At 48.6% G+C, this 24,191-nt stretch overlaps 1 protein-coding gene across 10 annotated transcripts in view; it reads right to left on the bottom strand.

Annotated features, from left to right (window-relative positions):
* CBFA2T3 (CBFA2/RUNX1 partner transcriptional co-repressor 3) overlaps window positions 1-24,191 on the bottom strand; it is a 112,326-nt gene that overhangs the window by 76,777 nt on the left and 11,358 nt on the right. The window contains exon 2 of one of the 10 annotated variants that reach the window (XM_050922649.1): window positions 4,813-4,910. The exons of 8 other annotated variants lie outside the window; for them this stretch is intronic. The gene's annotated coding sequence lies outside the window, so the exon portion shown is untranslated. Of the gene's footprint in view, window positions 1-4,812; window positions 4,926-24,191 lie in introns of all 10 variants that reach the window. One more of the 10 variants, XM_050922650.1, reaches the window with a different exon arrangement.

Here is a 24,191-nt window from a genome sequence, read left to right as displayed (position 1 = left end):
GAATTATCCCTTTTCACTCATTCCAAAAGAGAGACCTGGCGTGAGTGAAGGTCGCCATCTCCTCTGCTGCGGAGACGTGACATTTTACCGGTGCGTCGGCATTGAAAAGGCAGCAACAAAGCTTTTGTCTGAAGAGCTAAGCAAAGCCCATGTCATTCAGCCAAGGGAGCCATTGGTAGGGAACTCTGTGCATGACCTGAATGTCTGGATTTATAGGTGATGGCTTAAGTCTGATATGACATTTATCTTCACAAGTGAGGAGACAGATAACTTATTCATGCCTGGGTCACTCTTCAGTTATCCGATGTTTACTCGCCAGTGGAGATATCATTTCAGATCCAGCTCAGCCACCATCTTACATTTATTTCTGCTAACATGGGGATCCTCTCGCTCTGCCAGGGGAATTATGCTTATAACGTATATAGCAGAAACATTTACTTGGACAGCAGAAGTTGACCATATGCTTTAGCCAAAACGGCCATCGATCAAATTGTTTCCAGCTGGATTTCAATCCCTCAAATAGTTAACAGCCTCCCCGCGAGCCGGACTTTGCTCCGGACAGGTGAACAGAAGCAGCTGCCTTATTAAACGTTTCCATTTGTGTTGAGTAGAACAGGGTCCTTTCGCAAATCAGGGCCATACAAACAGCAGATTCATCAGTTTCTAATTAAATGATGGCAGTGTGCACATTTAATTAAATAGACTGTTTGAACAATTCTTTATCGTGGCCCTAGAGATCAGCAGAGCATCCCATGGCACGACCTTGAGATGGTGCGAGACAAGCCTATTCCACCCAGGTGCCTGTGGATCTCCCTCAGGGACATCCTGCCAGGAGGAGTTAAGGATTTGGCTGGTTTGTTTAGTTTGTGTTTAGGTGATGGATGCTGTCAAATCAGCTTTTTCATTTTGTCATTGGGGCTTCACAGGATCACAGAAACCAGAGAGGGGAGAGACTTATCAGGTTGATCCTGCAACCCCACCTAGCTTATTATTCAGGCCCATTATGTCCAAATGTGCCCACAGATGTACATACACAGCCTCTGTCGACAGCCGCGAGAGTCACGTGTATGCATGAGAGCTGGGCGATGCGACAAAGCCTGCCCAGAATTATGCACTGTGCAGCTCAACTGAATTCTAACCCAGGGCAGAAACTGAGCCGTGTTCTGTATTAGGAGCGAAAGCTCTCTGCACAAGGGGCCGTTCTGCATTGTTTGCAGGCCCAAGACTCCCAGTGGGGTCAGTGGAAAGTTGTGGTCTGAAAGGCACACAGAATCGGGCTCGGATTACTGGTTTATACGGGCTCCTCCCGTGATACCCCTCTTCTTTTCCTTTGTTTCGCAACCGCTCTGAAGTCCAACACCAACCTGTGTCTGGTTTTTAGTCATTGTGCCAGCGGGGTTTGGCTCCAAGCCTGAGAACTTGCAGGGAACTTTTGGGCAGAAGATACTTTTACGGTCAGGCTGCAGAATGGGAACTGTGACCAAGCCTGCAGTGCGATTGGGGCCAGGTGACGTAAGCCTCTATCCCCATGAGGAGTCCCAGCTAAGCTGTTTGCATGAGTAAGGACTATTCACATAAGAGTCTGCTGGATCAGGCCCCTCACTGGTGGCCCTGTGTGGGTGTGAGAGAGACCGCGAGAGCGTATCTGCTACCAGAAAATGGCTTGGGTGATCGATCGATATCCAAACACATGTGCATCATGCCGCATAGACGGCTAGTTATTGGCAAAGCCAGCCAGCTACAATGAGTTATATCAAGTGCAAGGATAAGCCCTTGGGAGGTGCCACTCCTGCAAATCTAGCAGCCGGCGCTAGTGCATCCCTCTTCATGGGCTGTATCACCAGCCTAGCTTTGTCTTCTCCTGCGGCTTTGCTCCAGCAACAATCTGTGTGGCAACTGGGACTAGCTGTAGTTTGTTGGGTTTTTTTACTAATCAGCAATAAAATCTAACCCATGTTGGTTGACGGGAACACGACGTATTTCCCCTGGGTGTAAGTTTGGGTGGCAGGGTCTGTTTCCTTTCTATTCAGTGCCCAGGGACTGTAATTTCAGTCTATTGAAGTCATAATTTACTACTGTGAAAATAAACATCTGTGTTAGCTTGTTTTATTCTGCGGGCTTTGTATGAGTGTTAATAATTCACAACCTGCATACTTCTACATGGGGCTGCACCGCCTGGCTGATTGCACAACCCTTCCACTAACACACAGAGACGCATGCTTCCCCCTGTTCCTTTTGCATGGGTCTCACACACAACAGATATCTTGGTATGTTTCTCCCAGGGGTTCTATCGCTCAAGACAGATAGGAGATGATGAGAGAAGTGCCACTTAGCGCTAAGCCACGGATAAGGAGGAAATCAGGAGGAAGGCTGCTGTGAGATAAAGGTAATATTTTATGTAAAGATGATGGAGTTTAAAATCTGGGCATTTTGGAAAGCTTCCTGTTTCTGAGCATCCTGGTGCTTATTTGTTTGCTGTATTTGCAATAAATATTAAAGGAGATTTTCCCCATGAAGGTCAAATCCAGCCTGCAAGTCCCTCCATTAGGATAAAATTCTCCACCCAGCTCCATAGGGAGGATGTCACCTTTAGTGCCCTGCTTGGGTAGCTTTAATCCCCGCTCATGCAGCAAGAACCAGATATTCGGAGTCTAGATCTGCCCGCTGCCTTCAGAGGAGAAGTTTGCCCATATGACTAAGAGGGCAGTTTGCTTCATAGCATGCTGCACAGGTGACCCACTGACAGATATTCTCTTTGCAGGACACCTGATTCCATCAGCAAGGCCATTTTCAAGGTTCCCAGGGCAGAGGAGCACCCCCGTGGGAACATCTGAGTCGCCAGGCCAGTGAGAACCGGCTCAGCTTGTGCTTTGAAGGTGAGGTTCTTCAGAAGTCCTATCTGAGGCTTAGAACCGGCTTCCAGGTCATAATAAAGGGGGGTTCAGACCAGGCCTGAGAGTTAGGACACCTGAGTTCTATTTCCATCTCTAGCGTAGATTTCAAGTGTGACCATGGGCAAGTCACTCTGTGCCTCAGTTTCTCAATCTATGAATTGGGAGCGATTGCCTATGCCACAGGGGTACTGCCAGGCTAAGCTTGTCATCTTCAGAGGGAACCTACTGTAGAAAAGAACAAGGAGTCCAGTGTTTTTGTTGTTTTTAGAAAAAAGAACAGGAGTATTTGTGGCACCTTAAAGACTAATACATTTATTTGAGCATAAGCTTCTGTGGATACAGACTAACACAGCTACTCCCCGATACTGTAGAAAGGCAAACTGTTATCGACCAGAGGGATGAGATTAACCAACTGGTCAACAACTACCACTTAAGGACCCGTTCATGGCTTCATGGGACACTCAGCAAAACATTTTTCAGGGGCAATTCAGGCTAAGCTTCTCCATCACCTTCTTCTCCATAGGACGTGAACATACACAACATTGTTCTATTTAGCTGTGTATCGTCAGTGGAGACATTTGCATTGGAGACCATAGTAATGGATATTCTAGAAAGCTAGCTAGAGAGAGGGGTGTGGGGCTGGATGAATAGAAAATTGGCTCCTGGTATTTTTCCCATTCAATGTCAGAGTCCTGTTTATGATGTGAGAATAGCATCTGCAGCAGCCTATTGGGATTGTACAAGCAGCGAGAAGAGGTGGGAGCAGGTGAACTGCTAAGCAGTAAGGATTCTGTTTTCCTACCAGTGTCCTTAGCAAAAAGGAAGGCAAGAGAACACGCCCAGGAGGGGGGCGATGGGGCAGCAGGGCTGTTCTCCAGAAGGAAGGAAAGAGAATGCTAAGTGCCATGGATCCGCTTGCAGGGCGATCCGGGGCTGATGGCAGTGGAGAAAGGGCACAGCTGAGAGAGAGAGGAAATCTTATGGGAGGGAGAAAAGAACAGGCCCAAGGCGAAGCCCCAAGCAGAGCTCCTGTGGAACCTGGTGGCTAAAGGTCCTTTCCTATGAAACAGGACACGATCTCAGGTCTGCTAATGCCTCCCACCTTCAAACCAGCACAGACCTGAACTGCCAGGGACACGGACCATGAGCAGTCCTTTGCTACCAGGCCCCTCTGCCCCAGAGAATGCAAAGGGATGGGGGGAGGGAGGTTGAGGTAATAGCTTTTATTGGACCAGGCTCTGTTGGGGAGAGAGACAAGCTTTTGAGCTCACCCAGAGCTGTTCTTCGGCTCTGGGAAATCTCTGAGTACGTTGCCCAGATCTGAAGAACAGCCCTATGCAGCTCGAAAGCTTCTCTCGCTCTCTCACCAGCGGAAGTCAGCCCAATAAAAGATGTTCCCTCCCGCACCTTGTCTCTCTAATATCCAGGGACTGATACGGCCGCAGCGGCCTGCATGCGACTAGAGAATGTTGGAATCACAGCCCTGCCTGTGGCTTCGTTGCACAAAACACCCCCGCGGATGGCACAGCCCCTTAGAGCCTGGGTCAACTGACTCGGGCCAGCAGAATTCACGCTATGGAGCTCAACGTAGCCGTGGAGATGTTCCGACTTGGATTTCCGAGCCGGGGCTCCTGGGAATGTCTACACTGCTAATTTGAACCCCGAAGCACAAGCTGGAGTCAGTCGACGCTGCCGCAGGGGGGGTTGTGGGTTTTTTTTTGCAGTGTAGATGTCCCCTGCACACAGTGGCTACCTTTGGCATGCTGGGATCATACTGCTCTGGGCAAGGCTGGCCACCACACTCCCCATGCCCTACTGCACCACAGCTGGGCCAGTGTCAGCAGCTGCAATGGTGCAACTGGCCAGATGGGTTAGTGAGAGGCTTGGACTCCCTCAGTCTGGTCTCGGGGTTTCTCACCTTCCCTGCTCCGTTTGAAAAGCAGGAGGAATATGGCGCTTCCCTCGTTTGCATTTGCATCTTCCCAGCTCTTTATCTTTCTCTCTGTCTCTGTATTGCTGCAATTAAAGACACTTTAAAACACAATGATCTGGCTGTTAATGTGATGGATGACAGAAGCTTTCTGTCTGGTTTAAATCATCCCCTAGAGTGAGCAAACGTCGCTGGATTAACCCCTTCCTGGCCCAAAACTGGCTCTCTCCCCAGGCCCTGTGGATATTGTTTAGAGAGTAAAATGACATGCTAGTGTATCTAGATTTCGTTCCTGTAAAGTGACTCGTGCAAGGCCCGTGCAGCTGAGAGAGCCCCTTATTTTCTTACTCTTGCGTTCAGAAGGGGAACAAAGATGTGTCCTTTTAGCTTCTCAGCTGGATAAGAGGGAAGGGTGATTTCACTTTTAAAGGCAAGTTTATCCATCTCTCTGCTTCCTGTTGGAGATGATCCGTTCCCTCGGCAATAGTGCAGGAGCATACCACCGACAGCGACACTACAGCTTAGGGCAAGTGTGACCAGCTAGACATTTCGCCAAGCAGCGCAGCATGGAATTCCCAGCACTGCATCTCTGCGTGCACGACGCACCTGCAGATACACATGCACGCGGTTCTGTCGGCCGAAGAGGGGCCACCTCCTGCCTTCAGGCAGAGGCATACCGCTCCTACTGAGGGCCATGGCAAACATTTGTAAACTGAGTTTGACGAGTCTCAGTCTAGCTCCCAGGAGACAGGCATCCCCATCACTAAACTACCAGCACCACGGGTAGTGCTAGTGGGCTCTGCCTGACCGTCTCTCCCCTACTGGCTGCAGGAGCAGCCCCTCTGGATCAGGAGAGAGGTGTAGGGAATGGCACCTGGCACTGGACTTATCCCACGGCTAACGAGAGGCCCCATTCCCCAGTCTGCCACCTTTCCCCAGCACGTAATTGGCATGAGCACCTGAGCAGTCACCTGGCCTCTCCTGCAGCCAGCTGGTCGTGCTTCCAAGTTGGCAGGAGCCTGCAGCCAGCTCTGGAAATAGTTGGCAATGGTGAAGGGAGGGGTTGGGGGAGGGAAGATCTTACACTTCTGCATTCTCCGCAGCTTTGTTTCACTACTGTGGGAAAGGAGATTAGGGCAGGCTGGCAGCCAGGGGTTAGCAGATAAGTGAGTGTTCGCATTGGATAGGCCATCTGGATCAGTTCCAGCACAGGGCCTAGCAATCCCTCTCAGACCAAATCTGAAACCAACCAGCAGGCCTTGCAGGGGGCCAGGCCAGAGAGGACGGGGGAAGCACCTTGGCAGGCTGGCAAATCCATGGCCAGGCAGCTAAAAGTGCCTTTCCCCTGGGCTGCCTGGCCAGTCCTCTGCCCCTTTCTCAATCTCTCTCCCTCTGACTTCCCAAAACCATCGAGAGAGTCGAAGGGGGGCTGGGTTCTGGGAAAGTGACAATGGGCAGACAGGGTAGAAAGTGCTCTAATGAGTTTCTGTCAGTCACCCAGACACATGATTGATGGCTCAGTGTGCAACTACTGAGCATTGGGGATTAAGTGCACATGTTATGTCAATTTCCGACTCCCGTTCTCTCTTTGTTTAAAGAGACAGTCTCTCCTTCCCTTGCCCCTTCCCCACCAGTGCCACAGGCAGGACCATTAACTTCATCTTAAGCCCTGCTCAGAGGCTACTGTTTCTCTTTTTATGCCCCCATGGGCTTGACAACATGCCAGGCCTTAATGGGGGCACTGCCCTTAATTTTGACTGGGTAGAGGGTGCCTCTCAGTGGGGCTGCACGAGTGACCCTGAGGGTTATTGCAGGAGCTAGCTGCATGCAACCACCTTGCTGTAAGCAGCTATAGGGCACTTCTCATCTGTCAACCTCTGTGTGCTGGGTTAAGACTGTTACCACTAGGGAAAGCCAGGCCAACTTATGCCTCTGTTTTAGCCCACAGAGGGGAGAAGAAGCTGGAGAATCGGCCAGGATGAATACCTGAGCTCCTAACAAATCCACTAGCTGGGGACACTACGATTTCACAATTTCCCCTGTGTACTCTGGGGGAGCCAGACTAGAACCCTGGGCTGATAGTACCATAAACACAGGCCATGGTCACTTGTGCTAGGGGAGCTTTCCCTCAGCTGGCAGCAGCAGGTCCTTTATGTGCTTGTGGCTGATTATCAGAGGGCCTGAGAGAAGTAGCATCCTTCCTTCCCCTTGCCCCCAGCTCCATGGAGTCTCCTTCCACGCAGATGGGGCTCTGCAGTTCCTGGGGCAGTGGCTGTACAAAGAGGGTGTGGAGCTGGGGGGTATACTCTGACCTCAGAGCTAGCCTCTTGTCAGCCCAGCAAGGACTTTCCTGGTTGGATTCCACTCCCTGCACTGCCCCCCGTCCCCAAGAAGTGGGCATGGGGCAGTGGCTTGTGGGAACCAGTGACAGCCTGTCGGCCCCGGGGGTGGTGCAGGGGCTGTCAGTGAAGGGCCTGGTATAAATGCCTAGAGAGATACAAGAGCTGAATGGGGAGAATATACTCAAGTGGCACCCTGAAACCTCGCTGGAAATGGTCCCCAGCACATGTGACTCAGGCATTGCAGCTGGCACATGCATGTGACTCACACATGTCATCTGACACATGCATGTTCAACTCAGGGATGATAGGTAGCAGGCATGTGTGCAAACAGGGCCCAACACCTGACATATGTGGGTGACTTGGCTGCGACACATGGCCTGTGTGCATGAATCAGGCGTGAAGTGTTGTGCACGTGTGCAACTCAGGCAGGCTGCCTGGTGTGTGTGCGTGACACAGGTGTGACACTTGGCACAATTATTCCTTTTAGACACCTGTGGTTGGCAGAGGAAAGTGGCTGGTGGGGGAGCAGTGCCTGGAATGGATTCTCTGGGATGAAGCAGGGTCACTGTGCAAACGCATGTGCCCCAGTACCAGACATACCAATGCCAAGGCCTTCTCCCCTGAAGCTGCTGGCAGATCTGGCCCCTTCAAAACTCCTCTCCCCTGTGGGTGGGGTTCGAGGTTGCACAAGTAGCATCGCAGGATTCAAATGCGCTTATTGCAAATATGTGTCTTTGTGTTTGAGGATGATGTGAGGTCTCCACTGGCCTGTGTTTATGGGTGCCTGGCTGGCTGATTGCGTGCATATGGGTAGAGATGTCTGGGTCTGTTTGCAGGAGAGGGTATGAGGATGTTTGCATGGATGTTCACTGGAGGAGAGAGGGTGGTAATAGTTGGTTGTGACCCTGCTGTGGTGTCTGGTTTCACCCAGTCCAAGTGGTGTCCTGCCCAGTCTTGCAGGAAATGCCGATGGTTATTATTAGCAGCCAGCGAGTAGCTGTCTGCAGAGTGTTGATGCAATGCAGTCTGGGAAGAATTCAGAGTCGCAATTGCATGGGGGGGAGAAAGAGAGAGGCAGGCAGGACTGGACACCATCGGGCATCTGTGACTAATACACAGTGTACAATGTGGCCAGGAGATTCCAACCCCAGAGACAGTGTCACAGCCAATTTCCCGAGCAGGGAGAAATTTGCCTTCAAGGCAGTGATGTCTGGGCCAAGGCCAAGAAGTCTACCTGGGTAAGCACAGGACTGGGAATCATCGGTCTAATATCGCCTTTGCCACGGCCTCGCTGTGTAGCGTTTGGTGAGCCAGCTAATCACTGCCCACAGTTAATAATTGCCCAGCCCTTTGGATTGCTAATTATGGGCTGAGTTTGCTGAAAAGTGCTTATGTGTTTGCCCACCCAAGTCATGTATTTTTACATCAGCTGTTAGCTCGCACAGTTATTAGGGTTACACGCACAATCACAGGAACTGTACACACACAGTTTTCCATGCACAAATGCACAAGCACTTTTCTGAGAAAATAGCCCTATTTATTGCATACAAAATAGGACAAACCCTGACTTTCCTGTCTTCCTCCACTGGCAGAGTCTGTCCTGCTCTGACCCTGTCTCTCACCAGAGGTTCCACACCCTCCTCACCCTCACAAACCTCCCTTCCTCACCACATTATAGTCATAAGGTTTAACGTCATCCACACCTTCCACTAGAATCCCACCAGGTGTAGTCCCACGAGGTGTTTAACTTCATACCTGCTGTTCCTTCACTCTTTCCACCACCAGTCGTCTCTGAGCGTGTGGGCAAGGCCCACCAGACAGATACCTGGGAAAGAATTCTCTGGAGTAACTCAGAGCCCTCCCCATCTAGTGCCCTGTCTCAAGCTGTTGGGGTTTTTGCTACAGGCAGTTGCCGATGGGCTACTGTAGGCCATTGTAGGCAACCCCATCAGACCATCCCCTCTATAAACTTACCACGCTCAGTCTTGAAGCCAATTAGGTTTTTTGCCCCCACTGCCCCCCTTGAGAGGCTGCTCCAGAACTTCACTCCCTGATGGTTAGAAACCTTCACCTCATTTCAAGTCTAAACTTGTTGGTGGGCAGTTTATATCCATTTGTTCTGGGGTCCACACTGGTGCTTAACTTAAATAACTCCTCTCCCTTCCTCGTGTCCATCCCTCTGATGTATTTATAGAGAGTAATCGTAACTCCCCTCAGCCTTCTTTTGGTTAGGCTAAACTAGCCAAACTCTTCGCGTCTCCTCTCATAAGGCAGGATTTTAATTCCTCTGATCATCCTAATAGCCCTTCTCTGCACCTGTTCCAGTCCAGTTTGAATTTATCTTTCTTACAGGAGACCAGAACTGCACACAGTATTCAAGATGAGGTCTCACCAGTGCCTTGTACAATGGTAACACTTCCCTGTCTCTACTGGAAATACCTCACCTGGTGCACCCCAGCACTGCAGCCTTTTTCATGGCCACATCACATTGACGGCTCAAAGTCATCCCGTGGTCAACAACTATACCCAGGTCATTCTCCTCCTCTGTCGCTTCCAACTGATAAATTCTCAGCTTAAAGCAAAAATTCTTGTTGTTAGTTCCTAAATGCACGACCTTGCACTTTGCATTATTAAATACCATCCCATTTCTATTACTCCACTTTACAAGGTCATCCAGATCTTCGTGTGTGATATTCTGGTCCTCCGCGGTCTGGGCAATACGTCCCAGCTTTGTGTCATCTGCACATTTTATTAGCACACTCCCACTTTTTGTGCCAAGGTCAGTAATAAAAATGTTATATAAGATTGGTCCCAAGACGGATCCCTGAGGAACTCCACTAGTAACCTCCCTCCAGCCTGACAGTTCCCCTTTCAGTATGACCCGTTGTAGTCTCCCCTTTAACCAGTTCCTTATCCACCTTTCACTTCTCACATTAATCCCCATCTTCTCCAATTTAACTAATAATTTCTCATGTGGAACTGAATCAAATGCCTTCCTGATGTCCAGGTAGATTAGATCTACTGCATTTCCTTTGTCTAAAAAAATCAGTTCTCTTCCCAAAGAAAAACACTAGTCACTTTGTTACCACCTCTGGAATCCAACATTGAAACAATTGTAGAAAAATCTACAGTTACTTTCTATCATTTATTTAACTTTAGGAAACATCCTAACAGCCCTTTCTTACCTTAATCACCTGTTAATCACTCTGGTTATAAACAAAATCCTGACTCCCTGCCTCAGGGGCCCAAGCCAAGAGCAGCACATCTGTCTCCTCTGCTGTACTCATTGCATGGCACACTCAGGATCCCTGCCTGAGGCTTTCAGTTTGGGGGGAGGCAACGCCCTCCCCACCTCCCAAACTTCACCTGTGGACGTGATGGCAAACAGAGCGAGGCAGAGAGGGCAAAGGAGTTGTTCTTAGCTGACTACCCTCAGCTAAATGGATCCTCCTACAGCTCAGCCTCCTGCAAGGTTGCATCTCCTCCCCAGGGAGGATCCCAACAGGGGAATTTGCAGGCAGGGGTGGGGAGGATACACGCGCATCACCATCAGGAGCAGTTCAGGTTAGAGTCACCTGTGCCCTGTCTGCTGAGGGGCCCAGGGGATAGCTCTCTGGTTGTAGCAGCAGAGCTGTGTGCACTCTGAAAGGACAGGGTAGCAAAGAGGGTTGGGCAAGCTGCATTCCTTTTGGTTGTTTCTACTGAATTGACACCCCCAGAAGACCTTTGATCCCTAAACAGATGGGGCCCAGGTAGATCTGAGCCCGACATTCCCTCTCGAGTGCGACCCCTTTGTAAATGTAATGTCATCCTGGTGTTTCTATGAACAAAGTGGAGCACACAGTCCATCTGTTTGACTGGTTAGCAGCCATCCACAAGTTCCACAAGCTGAACCCGTTGTTCTCAAGTAGGTCTCTCCTCTGACACACTCTAGTACTGAGGGTGGAAGCTTCTGCATCTCTCTTCAGTTTATTTCACATTAAGTAGAACATTTCTGCAGCCATTTTAGTTCCACTTCCCAACTGAATAGTCCGTTTGGAACTTGTTCAACACCCAAAGATTTTCACGTCCTAGTCAGTCCTTAGAAGAGCTGTTATCTCCTAAACTCTGGATAACTTGGGGTGTTTACGGTGTTCAGGGCTCACTATGCAGTTGGATATGTGGCACAAATTTTCTGCTTAATGTGAAATAAACTTCTCTCTCTAATTGAACACCTCACATGTCAATGGATTGTTCTGGTGATCTGTCCTCTTCGGTTTCAGGTTCCATAGTTTTGTGTCAATGTTCACGTCTTTCAGTGGCTGGCATGAATGCCACAGCTGTCAGATCAAGAGTTTCCAAGTTTACAGGTCAACAACATCCTCATTTCCCAGACACGGCTGAAATGTTTCTGCCTCTGAACTCAGGGTCTCTGTGCCAGGGGCAGTATCTGGTACCATCACATAATGCGGTTCATCTTCGCTCTTATGATCAGAATGACCAGAGTCCATATTCCTGTCCTCATTCTGATCTCTTATTGTGCTGGTTTGTCTTGTTGGTGTTTTTTGCTGTGGCAGTTTCCAAGGTGGAGTTCTATCCCCAGGGAAGAAATAACTGGGAAGTAAAAGCTTGGGGTGAAGAACTCTAACACATCCTTTTCCACCTTCTGCTTCTACTTCACAGGTTGGACTATCCCTTTGACTTTCAAGTACTACTTGAATTTTATCTTCCCAGTAAGATCTTAATCTGCCTGCTTTCCCTCTCTCTGAACAGTTCCTGACACATACTCTGGCCCTGGCAAGAGGGTGCTGACCACCGTGCACTTCCTGATCATACTGATTTTTACCATGAACAGCGGATTTTTGAGAACATTTTCATGCCAGTTCATAAGCTTCTTTCATCTGCTCTTTCCATTTCTCAGCTTAATCTTTATGGCCTCCAGGTGCAGATTCAAAGTTCATAGGTAAACTAAATGCAATGTCAACGGGCAAATATGGTGATCTTCTACCTAATAAATAGAATGGTGAGAACTCTGTAGCTTCATTTCATGTACAATTATTGGCATAGATTACCTTATTAAGGGAGTTTTCCCTTCCAGTTCTTTCGTTCTTTTAACAAGGTTCTCAACATAGCCAGCAGAGTTTAGTTCAGCCTGTCTAACTACCAGGACCGGCTCTAGGCACCAGCAAAGCAAGCATGTGCTTGGGGCCACACAATTCCAGGGGCAGCATTATGGCCATAATTTTTTTTTTTCTGCTTGGGCAGTTGTGCTGTTGGAGCTTGGGGTGGCAAATTTTTTGCTTGGGGCAGCAAAAAACCTAGAGCTGGCCCTGCTAACTACCCATTGCCCTGTGATATGGGGCTGTGCGGTGAGCATGGATCAGTGTTCTCATCGCACTCCCTGTCAGTATCCAGCCCGGGCCGGGGAAGCTAATGATCCAACTAGCGGACTAAATTTGGTGATGAATCCTGGTCACATGCCACCTGAGGCACATTGCACATATGCTAAAACGATGGGGTTGTGCGAGATGTTTCAATTTTACAGTTGTGCTGTACCCTTCTGAATAAATTATCTTCAAAGTCTGACCCTTGATCTTGATGGATCCTTTCGGGGAAACCAAATTTTAAAACCAAGTCACTGAAGATCTTGCCTACCACGGTCTTGCCGGAGTTGGCAGTGCTCGGTAGGTTTGGACAAGCCTAGTGAAGTGATCAACTACCACTAAGATGCATCCATAGCCTCCTTTGCTTCTCTCTAGATGCAAGAAGCCTATCGATACAAACTCAGATGGTTCTGCTGTAGCTAGCTGAGTTAGCAGAGCTCTGGCAGGCTGGTGAATTTCTTTTGCTTAACGCATGTACAAACTCTAGTGATATGATGTTCAATGTCCCTCTTCATCTGTAGTCAATAAAACTAGTCTCTTGTGTGACTGATTCCTTGTTCTGATCCTAAATGTTCCATCTCTCCACGTAGTTCTTTTGTATTTTACAGATAATAGCAGTTGGTTTAGCAACATTGTTTTCCAGTGAAGTATTCCATCTTCATCCAAATGCAACCATCCCACTGAGACAGCTGATCTTACCCCGTTCTCCCACGTTCTCTTAGTTGTTTGGTTTGTTCCCCAAGGACTTATAATACAGAATTTTACTAATAGCTGGATCTTCTTTCTGAGCTGCCAAAATGTCTTCTCATCAAATACACTTGATGGTGGATTTAATACCCTTGGAGAAGTCTTCTACTGCCAAAGGGTTGGTAGTAATAGCTGCTAACCAAGATACCTTGTCAACTCTTTGTACATCTACAACAGCATTAACAACTCCTGTCCTTGTCTTTTCCGTGCATTCCATCCTATGTTTTTCCATATCAAGGGGCATTCTGGATAAAGCATCTGCCTCCACATTAGATTTCCCTGGACGATATCTAACTTTGAAGTTAAAATGAGCTAATTCTGCAACTCACCAGTGTGCTGTGGCATTCAGCTTGGCAGTGGTGAAAACGTAGATTAGTGGGTTATTGTCGCTGTAAAGCATGAAGGATTATGCCTAGTAGGGGTTGTCACAGTATTTGTCAGTTAAAGCCCATTTCAGAGCTAGAAACTCCAGCTTTTCTGAATGAAGGTGATAATTCTTCTCTCCTGCAGTTTGTGGTCTTGACCCACAAGGAATTAGGTGCAGTTTTATACTCTCAGTTTACCCCTGACGTTAATATAAGACCTAATTCCTTACTGGAAGCATCTCCATGGAGGATAAAGGGTAAGACAACATTGGAATAGGCTGTTATTGTTGGCTGTACCAGGCAGTTAAATCAGCTGGTCTAAAACTCTTTGATGTTGCCCAGTCCAGGGAACTGGCTTTTTGGAGGGTATTTCTCCAGATCCCTTGTCTTGCTCTTTGGCTTTCTGATTTTTCGGACTCCACTCTTGACTGTGTTGTGTGTCAGATTCTAATGGAACAGCCAACAAGTCATATCACGGCTTTACTATTTGCGAAGTCTTGACTATATGGCGATAGCAGGTGAAGAAGCCTGGCAGCTTGCCAGGCTCCCCCTATGGAGTTTGGAGGTTTCTCTGCAAGAACATAAACAGCCAAGGTGTCAGCTGGATTCACCTTATCCCCTTCAGCAGCTACCACCTTTCCCAAGGAACGGACCCCTCTCTTAACAAGCTCACATTTAGAAGCTTCATTCCAAGCTTCTGCAACGGTTGCAATGCTCTCCTTACATGATCTTCAAAAGTGCCACTGTGCACAAGGTGTCACGGAGTCCCTGGGCAATGCTCTGGAACTGCTCCTCACAAAACCAGTCAGGACTTTGGGGAGCCTCCTCTCCCTTGGAGCAGATTGTCTTTAGGGCAAGAAGCTCACACAGCTTCACCTCCTGGGTCTGACCTTGGAGCATTCAGCATCCTCTGCCCCTCCGTGCGCTTCCCACAGCGAGCCCACCCCAGCAGGGTCCTGGGGAAGCCAGAGGGTCCTGCATCCCCACTTTGCAGTCAGATGTAACTCTCAGCCAGCCAGTAAAACAGAGGTTTATTTGATGACAGGAACATGGTCTAAAACAGAGCTTGTAGGTACAGCGAACGGGACCCCTCATCCGGGTCCATTCTGGGGCCCAGCAAGGCAGACCCCCATGTCTGCCCTCACTCCTCGTTCCCAGCCAGCCCCAAACTGAAACCCCCTCCAGCCCCTCCTCCTCTGCTCAGTTCCTTTCCCGGGCCAGGAGGTCACCTGACCTCTTTGTTCTCCCACACCTTTAGCATCCCCTTGCAGGGGGGAAGGGCCGGGCGACAGAGGGTTGGCCATAACTGAGGCCCCTCCACAGTATTCAGGGGAAACATTAAGAACAGTCCCACTTCATCACACAAGGGTATCATCCAGGTCAGGGATACACATCTCAGGTGTAAATTCAGCAAGGGACTCTTCCACACCGCAGGTGCTGCAACATTCAAACTCCAGCCTGCTTTAAGGCCACCCTCTCCTCACTGTGCTCCAAACCTAACCTACCAGCTCCTTCCACTCTGCATTAACAGGCCCATCCTCTGCCGTGGGTGGAGGTTATCTGCTAAGGAGGCCCCCGACTAAAGAACAGATCTGTCTATCTAAGCACCTATCCTAGGCTCATCATTGTGGTAGGTGAGCACCTTACTCTGACGTCACTACCTGCAAGGGCCGAGAGGCTACTGCGCAGAGGGTGGGAAATGCCTAGTTCTTTCTTTCCTTCTGAGTCATGTACAAACTCCACCCCCAAGGGCTCCATCCAGAGGTTAGGGGTCTATTGCAGGGGTGGGCGGGGGAGGTTCTGTGGCCTGCGAGGTGCAGGAGGTCAGAGTAGATGATCACCATGGTCCCTTCTGGCCTTAAAGCCTGTCAGCCAGTGAGCTTTGGGCACCCTGACCGTACACTCCAACACACGGGGATACAGCAGATACAAAGTAAAAATCAGCCAAAGCAACGGCTCTTCTCTTTCCTCCCTCTTCCCAGCACACCACGCTCCATCGCCAGCCACGCAGCAGCCTGTACCACTTAAACCCATCCTACTGCATCCCACTAGATGCAAATCTATCTGGCAGATCCTTCTCCAATGGCTGCTCAGGCCAACGGGCTTTGCAGCATGCCCAGGAGGTCAATAGACTTCTCCCAGTTGAGACTGGCGGGCCTGGTGCCATGTATGGGGCCAAGACGCAGCCCATTTGGGGCCGAAAGGTGTTGGGGGAAGCTGCAGCATGACATGAGTTTCTCTTGAGGATGATTAAGTGCCTAGACACATCTCCAAACAAAAACAAGCTCCGTAGACTTTAGGGGCCACATTTGCACCCCAGAGACACTATTTGTGCACTTGCACTATTTTTGTTACATGTGCAAAACCACTCCAGAGTGCAAACAGATTTTGCTCTTGGAAATTCTATTGATTGTGCAGGTGACATAATGCCAGCTGTGTGTGTGTGTGTGTGTGTGTGTGTGTGTGTGTGTGTGTGTGTGTGTGTGTGTGTGTGTGTGTGTGTGTGTGTGTGTGTGTGTGTGTGTGTGTGTGCGCGAACCCAGAGAAAACAGCACACGCACAGACTGAGGCTGGCTTTGCAAATCTGACCTTACAGCATTTTTATCCTACCCGTTATCTCTGTAAAAACATTCTACTGAAGTAATTCTTCTTCTTCTTTTATTTGCTTTTACTTTCCTGTCTGCCCGTTTCCCCTGCTCCCCCGACATCCCTGTGCTGTTTGCTAAGCTCACCTACTTCTGAGTACACATTTAAGAGCTGATTGTTATTCAGGCAACATTTCCTTCCATAAGCATGAGGCTTTTCAAAAAGCCTGTGGCATTCACCTATCCCACCTTCCCCTGCACAAAGATGTTGAGTTACGCCCCTGCTTGCTGAGCACCGCAGACCACGGCCAGGGAACCAAGAGGCCAATTCAGCTCAGGGCCTCTGCTCAGAATAGCCGGCATGGGCTGGGTCTGTCCCAGCCAAAGGTAGGAGGATACGGTTTCATGAATGGCTGGTTCTATCAGTGTTTCACCAGCCACTTCTTCAACTCAGACGCTGCTATATACCTGCTCTGTTTCCACAAGCCTTCAGACTGAGGCCTGGTCCACACTAAGCTGTTAAAGGGCTTGTCTACATCAGAAAGTTGCAGCGCTGGTGAGGGAGTTACAGCGCTGCAACTTAGGAGGTGTACACATCTGCAGGGCACCACCAGCGCTGCAACTCCCTGTTTGCAGCGCTGGCCGTACTCCCGTTTTGTCTCGGGTGTAGAGGATCCAGCGCTGGTGATCCAGCGCTGGTAATCAAATATAGACACTTACCAGTGCTTTTCTTGACCTCCGTGGAATAAGCAGGTATCCCAGCATACCTGAGGAAGCCTCTGGTAATCAAGCTGGTCTCCTTCCCCGGTTTGCTCTCGCGTTCCCCGAACCCCGAGCAAGCAGGTCTCCTTCCCTGAGGTTTGCTGGGTGGTTCCGGGAACGCGAGAGCAAACCGGGAAAGGAGACCAGCTTCGCCGCGGTTTGCTCTCGCGTTCCCCGAACCCCGAGCAAGCAGGTCTCCTTCCCTGAGGTTTGCTGGGTGGTTCCGGGAACGCGAGAGCAAACCGGGAAAGGAGACCAGCTTCGCCGCGGTTTGCTCTCGCGTTTCCCGGAACCACCCTGCAAACCGCAGGGAAGGAGACCTGCTTGTTCGGGGAACGCGAGAGCAAACCGCGGCGAAGCTGGTCTCCTTTCCCGGGTTTGCTCTCGCGTTCCCCGAACCACCCAGCAAACCGCAGGGAAGGAGACCTGCTTGTTCGGGGGTTCGGGGAACGAGAGAGCAAACCGGGAAAGGAGACCAGCTTCGCCGCGGTTTGCTCTCGCGTTCCCCGAACCTCCCTTGAAGCCGCCCAACAGCGCTGCAGTGTGGCCACATCTAACACCACTTGCAGCGCTGGTTGCTGTAAGTGTGGCCACTCTGCAGCGCTGGCCCTATACAGCTGTGCTAATACAGCTGTAACAACCAGCGCTGCAAAATTTTAGATGTAGACATGGCCAAACCGATTTTAACAGCGTTAAATCGATTTAACACTGCACCCGTCCACACTACACTGCTCTTTATATCGATTTAAAGGGCTCTTTAAATCGATTTCTGTACTCCTACAAAACGAGAGGAGTAACGCTAAAATCGATATTACTATATCGATTTAGGGTTAGTGTGGACGCAAATCGACATTATTGGCCTCATTCTTTTACAGTAGCTACCCACAGTGCACCGCTCCAGAAATCAACGCTAGCCTCGGACCACGGACGCACACCACCAAATTAATGTGCCTAGTGTGGATGCGCACAATCGACTTTATAATATCTGTTTTATAAAATCGGTTTAAGCTAATTCGAATTTATCCTGTAGTGTAGACGTACCCTTAGCATCTTACAAGACAGGTTCTTCTATCAGAGAGTGTCACATTGAGAGGAAGAATGGTCTAGTGGTTAAGGTACTGGACTGGGACTCTGGGGCTGTAGGTTCAATTTCCAGCTCTGCTACAGACTCCCTGTGTAACCTTGGGAAAGTCATTTCCTCACTCTGTGCCTCAGTTTACCCAGCATCCCTCTCTCTCAGTCCTTCCTCAGGCACAATTCCCACCCAAGTCAGGAAAAGCTGAGGTTTTGGCTCTCAGAGGGTTTGTCCTCCTTGTCTCCTGTAAGAACCCTCTCCACCTGCTAGGATGCTGCAGTCAAGTTCAGGTTTCTTTCACCAGCATCAACCAGTAGCTTTGGCTTCTTTGTGGGGGCCATGCCATATTTCCTCCCCCCAAGGCCCTTAGAGGGTGAGATTTTGTCCCTGTGCCATAAGGAGACCTGCCAGACTGGGGACAGTCTGAGCAACAGCAAGCATTGCATGGCTGCAGAGACAGCTTGCAAGGTTTCCATCTCCTACCCCATTGCATAATTGACGGTCACCACTGGCTCTGAGGAGCCGAACGCCAGGATCCAGGCTCATGTCTAATCAGTGTTGGCAGGTTTCACAATAGTACTCGAGGTGTTTCTGAAAGCCCCAGCTCCTGGATCCATGGAATTCCATGAGAATCTCGACTTCCATTGCAAAAACAAGTCGTTGATAGCCCTCGTGGTTAGGGAAAAAGCTGGAAAGCTTGAAGCGAGCGCATCACAGAGCACGAGAAAGCAGAAGGCAAGTGAAAAGAACCCACAGTGCGGAACTGGTGTGAAGTCCCGTGATCTGGGGGGCTGGACTCAGGATTTTTTCAGGCTCGGGAATGGCAATGCTGTGGCCACCATCCAAACAACCTACTGAGCCTGTTCTGACAGCTGGCTGGAGGAGGCAGCGTCATGGCAACAGATGCCCAGGAAATGAAGCACCTCCTGAGGGCGCAGGTGAGAGTGCAACCTCCAGCTAAGGTGAAGCTCACTCGTAACCCCCAGCCGGGGAGTTATAACAACAGCACCGTGCCCTTTGCTAGCACTCGCTGCCTGTGGGTCTCAAAGTACTCTCCAGAGCTGGGCCCATCCTTCCAGGTAGCAAGGGACACAGTCTCCCCCATGATGGGGCAAAGAGTAGCTCCCCTCTTAGGAGCAGCCAACAAACTGTATTTCTGCCCTGCCCCCTGCCCCCACCAGGTCTGAGAAGTTTCTCGGTGTGATCAGGAGATGTCATATTTCCCATCTGATGCTTTGTGTGCAGGGATGTGTTTGTCTTAATCTCGGCGTCTAAATCCAGCTCGCAGCTAATCCCAGAAGCTGAGTCGCAGACCACGTGCGCTGTTCCTTTTTAATTTCGTTTGAAACAGAAGCTCCCCCTCGCTCATTTCCCAGCTCTGTAATTCAGGGTGGAATGCACGGAGCAGATAAGCGACTTGTTGGGAGCCAGCGGGCTGGAGAAGACAGCTCACCCGCGCCCGCGAGTTATCACTCGCTGCAGCTGCATCCGTCTAGGTGACATCTGCTAAACAGGAAGTGCCTCTTGCCAGTTTCTTTCTTAAGAAAAAAAGGGGCTGCTTTTGTTTGCTTTCCCCCTTTTTCCTATTTGTTTGGGGTTAGGCCTGGCAGATCTTTATACATTTCTCTTGAGTCACAAAGCCACCGAGTGAGCGAGGATTCGTGTTTGTAACTGTCGAAAGACCAGGCTTTCTTAGCACTAGCTTTTTTGAGGCAGCACATTGGCCCACGTGGTGTGGGAAGGGAGTTTGGAGGGCTTTGTGGCATTCACAACGCTTTTAATAAGAATTTAAAAATAAAAAGTTTTCCCAAGCCAGTCAATATGATCCTGTTATGTGGCATAAAAAGAAAAATGATCCTAGCAGTTGTGGGAAAAGTGTCACCAACCCCGAGAAGTCCAAAATCAGGGTTCATGTCCCCCAGAATGATGAGATTATCTTAAACATCCAGAGATGAAAAAAAATAAAGCTCTTTTTATTAGTTTCCTGGTTTCTGGGCCTTTAGGGAGTCATGTTTTCCAGCATTTCTCTGCCACCAGGAAGGTAGAAACTTTTTTAAAGCTGAGATTCTCATGTGATCCCATGACTACCGGAGCTGGAGCTTTTAGAAAAACAAACAATTACCATGAAACTGACAATAAAATAGTGAGAGTTGGCTGTGAATGGTCGTTGCTGCTAGCGCCATGGCTGTAGAAGAGTTTCCATTCCAACCCAACTGATTTCACCGAGTCACAACTTTCTGAAATATCCTCTGGAGGAGCTGAAATTCTCCAGGTTTGGAGTTAGGTGGGATTGCCAAACAAACCTTTGGCACATTTCACCAATGCTTCTGACTGTATTTTTACTCACATCCGAGCCGATCAGTGGAACTGCAAACACAGCCCCCAGTAACTTGCCTACACACCGCTCTCTTCTCTCAGGGGTCTCTCCCTCTCTTTCCTCAATACTGGGGTAACATATCCAGCTCTCTCCTTCCACGTGCTGCCCCATCTCTGTTCCAAGAGCCACTCCCTAAGAGCTTTCAGTGCTCATTCTCCCAGGGCCAGTGTCCGCTCTGTGTAGCCCTACTGAAATCCATCAGTCCTTTCTGGCCCTGGAATGGAGCTCCTTTCCACTCTTGTCACTATGTCCCATAGAGAAGGTCTTTGTATCATCTCTGGGGGGGCTGGGCCTGCATCTCTTGCCACTCCCTGACACCTATTCTCAAGGAAGTTAGTAGGGTGCCAGGTGTTCCGATTTTATAGGGGCAGTCCCTATTTTGGGGTCTTTTTCTTATATAGGATCCTATTACCCCCCACCCCCTGTCCCGATTTTTCACACTTGCTATCAGGTCACTCTAGAAGTTAGGTGAGAGTGGAAGAATGTGAGAACATAAGAACATAAGAACAGCTGTACTGGGTCAGATCAAAGGTCCATCCAGCCCAGTATCCTGTCTACAAACAGTGGCCAATTCCAGGTGCCCCAGAGGGAGTGATCTAACAGGTAATGATCAAATGATCTCTCTCCTGCCATCCATCTCCACCTTCTGACAAACAGAGGCTAGGGACACCATTCCTTACCCAGCCTGGCTAATAGCCATTTATGGACTTAACCTCCATGAATTTATCCAGTTCTCTTTTAAACGCTGTTATAGTCCCACCCTTCACAACCTCCTCTGGCAAGGAGTTCCACAAGCTGACTGCGCTGTGTGAAGAAGAACTTCCTTTTATTTGTTTTAAACCTGCTGCCCATTAATTTCATTTGGTGACCCCTAGTTCTTGTATTATGGGAATAAGTAAATAACTTTTCCTTATCTACTTTCTCCACATCACTCATGATTTTATATACCTCTATCATATCCCCCCTTAGTCTCCTCTTTTCTAAGCTGAAAAGTCCTAGCCTCTTTAATCTCTCCTCATATGGGACCCGTTCCAAACCCCTAATCATTTTAGTTGCTCTTCTCTGAACCTTTTCGAATGGCAGTATATCTTTTTTGAGATGAGTAGACCACATTGGTACTCAGTATTCAAGATGTGGGTGTACCATGGATTTATATAAGGGCAATAAGATATTATCCATCTTATTCTCTATCCCTTTTTGAACGATTATTAACATCCTGTTTGCTTTTTTGACTGCCACTGCGTGGACGTCTTCAGAGAACTGTCCACGATGACTCCAAGATCTCTTTCCTGATTAGTTGTAGCTAAACTAGCCCCCATCGTATTGTATGTATGGTTGGGGTTATTTTTTCCAATGTGCATTACTTTACATTTATCCACATTAAATTTCATTTGCCATTTTGTTGCCCAATCACTTAGTTTTGTGAGATCTTTTTGAAGTTCTTCACAGTTTGCTTTGGTCTTAACTATCTTGAGCAGTTTAGTATCATCTGCAAACTTTGCCACCTCACTGTTTATCCCTTTCTCCAGATCATTTATGAATAAGTTGAATAGGATTGGTCCCAGGACTGACCCTTGGGGAACACCACTAGTTACCTCTCTCCATTCTGAAAATTCACCATTTATTCCTACCCTTTGTTCCCTGTCTTTTAACCAGTTTTCAATCCATGAAAGGATCTTCCCTCTTATCCCATGACAGCTTAATTTACGTAAGAGCCTTTGGTGAGGGACCTTGTCAAAGGCTTTCTGGAAATCTAAGTACACTATGTCCACTGGATCCCCCTTGTCCACATGTTTGTTGACCCCTTCAAGGAACTGTAATAGATTAGTAAGACATGATTTCCCTTTACAGAAACCATGTTGACTTTTGCCCATCAATTTATGTTCTTCTATGTGTCTGACAATTTAATTCTTTACTATTGTTTCAACTAATTTGCCCAGTACCGATGTTAGACTTACCAGTCTGTAATTGCAGGGATCACCTCTAGAGCCTTTTTTAAATATTAGCGTTACATTAGCTAACTTCCAGTCATTGGGTACCGAAGCCGATTTAAAGGACAGGTTACAAACCATAGTTAATAGTTCCACAATTTCACATTTGAGTTCTTTCAGAACTCTTGGGTGAATGCCATCCGGTCCCGGTGACTTGTTAATGTTGAGTTTATCAATTAATTCCAAAACCTCCTCTAGTGACACTTCAGTCTGCAACAATTCCTCAGATTTGTCACCTACAAAAGCCGGCTCAGGTTTGGGAATCTCCCTAACATCCTCAGCTGTGAAGACTGAAGCAAAGAATCCATTTAGTTTCTCCGCAATGACTTTATCATCTTTAAGGGCTCCTTTTGTACCTTGAGGATCCTACATCTGCTCCTTTGTAGTAAGGGTCCCGAGTGAATTAGCAATACCCTGCTGTCCAGCCAGACCCGTCCGGATCTCTCTCTCACACACATCACATTTTACCCAGACTTCATCAGCCCCTCTTGGTCGTCTCTTCTGATGCAAGGGCAGAATCTTCTCCTTCCATGCGATGCCCTTCAGCAAAATCACATTTTGAGGTCTGACCACATCACAGATGTATGTAACATATGAACATAAGAATGGCCAGACTGGGTCAAACCAATGGTCCATCTAGCCCAGTGTCGAGTCTTCCAACAGCAGCTGGGGCCAGATGCTTCAGCGGGAATGAACAGAACGGCAATTATCAAGTGATAATTATCAATTATCAACTGTCATCCAGTCCCAGCTTCTGGCAGTCAGAAGTTTAGGGACACCCAGAGCATGGGGTTGCCTCTCTGACCATCTTGGTTAATAGCCATTGATGGACCTGTCTTCCGTGAACTTATCTCATTCTTTTTTGAATCAGTTATACTTTTGGCTTTCACAGCATCCCCAGGCAATGAGTTGCACAGGTTGACTGTGCGTTGTGTGAAGAAGTACTTCCTTTTATTTTAAATCTGCTGCCTATTAATTTAATTGGGTGACCCCTGATTCTTGTATTATAAGAAGGAGTAAATAACAGTTCCTGATTTACTTTCTCCACACCAGTCATGATTTTATAGACCTCTGTGATATCTCCCCTTAGTCATCTCTTTTCCAAGCTGAACAGCCTCAGTCTTTTTAGTTTTTGCTCATACAGAAGCTCATACTAATTCATTTTTTTTGGCCTTCTCTGTACCTTTTCCATTTCTAATATCTTTTCTGAGATGGGGCAAGCAGAACTGCATGCCGTATTCAGGGTGTGGGCATATCGTGGATTTATATAGAGGCATTATGATCTTTTGTGTCTTATTATCTATCCCTTTCCTAACATTTGCAGTGGGGGAGGTCTAGGTTGGATATTAGGAAACACTATTTCACTAGGAGGGTGGTGAAGCACTGGAATGGGTTACTTAAGGAGGTGGTGGAATCTCCATCCTTAGCGGTTTTTAAGGTCAGGCTTGACAAAGCCCTGGCTGGGATGATTTAGTTGGGGTTGGTCCTGCTTTAAGCAGGGGTGGGACTAGATACCTCCTGAGGTCTCTTCCAGCCCTAATCTCCTATGATTATGTTAGCTTGTTGGACTGCAGATGTTTTCAGAGAACTAGCCACTAAGTAGCAGCAGGAGGCAGGTTTTCCTGGAGGTGTTGGAAACAGTGCAATGCCAAATGTGCTCTGCACACTAGTTCCTTGTAGCTGTGTGGGGAAGGCAGTGCAGAGAACAATGCCAGGGCAAAGCTGCTGCTCTGAGGGGATCAGGGCGGCTGCCCCTGGCA

The sequence above is a fragment of the Gopherus flavomarginatus genome, chromosome 14, assembly GCF_025201925.1.
Source record: "Gopherus flavomarginatus isolate rGopFla2 chromosome 14, rGopFla2.mat.asm, whole genome shotgun sequence".
NCBI classification, from domain to species: Eukaryota; Metazoa; Chordata; order Testudines; family Testudinidae; genus Gopherus; species Gopherus flavomarginatus.
This window is presented reverse-complemented; position numbering and strand designations above follow the sequence as displayed.